We start from the raw sequence: 656 nt of genomic DNA on the forward strand, positions 1-656 counted from the left end.
AAAAGTGATTAATTTTACTCGCTAGGTGTGCGGGATACGGTTTGATGGCAGAAAGTATTTGTCGACATGCTGAATCAGCAGAGAGATAAATGAGGAAATGTGAAACTTCGTTGACTTTCGGACAGCGCGAGAAGGAAAAATGGCAAATTAATAATTTCATTTTCACAAGAAAAATATATGTATAATATACATATATTATACAGTATATGTGTATATATGTACATGTATGTATATGAATATGTATACGTATATGTATATGTATATATGTACATATGTGCAGTACGTATGCTTATTGAGACTGTATAATAAATAAATTTACATTGGAAATAATTATTATATATATATTTTTCTTGTGAAAATGAAACTTTTTGCTTAATTAAAAGATTGCGCAAGATAAGGGCACAGGTATAGTGTTGCCTGCTTTTCGAGATTCTTGATTCCTTAATATACAGTTGTTTCTCTCAAATTTTATTTTACTCGATGATTTATTAGGAAACGAGATCACATCTATAGCAAGAAAACCTGTCAGTAGTTTAAACTTAGAGCTGTTAAGCGAATTAAAGACATCTTTTTATTGGAGGCTCAAAACAGTCGCAGTAAAGGAATTATATTGACATCGTCCTTGCCAACCGTGTTCTCCGCAGGATTAGACATTC

At 31.6% G+C, this 656-nt stretch overlaps 1 protein-coding gene across 1 annotated transcript in view; it reads left to right on the top strand.

The window, feature by feature from the left end:
- The window catches only part of LOC105450633, a 30,773-nt gene that overhangs the window by 6,053 nt on the left and 24,064 nt on the right, over positions 1–656 (top strand). The gene's annotated exons all lie outside the window — the stretch shown is intronic.

Source organism: Wasmannia auropunctata, unplaced genomic scaffold, assembly GCF_000956235.1.
Source record: "Wasmannia auropunctata unplaced genomic scaffold, wasmannia.A_1.0 LD336060.1, whole genome shotgun sequence".
NCBI lineage: Eukaryota > Metazoa > Arthropoda > Insecta > Hymenoptera > Formicidae > Wasmannia > Wasmannia auropunctata.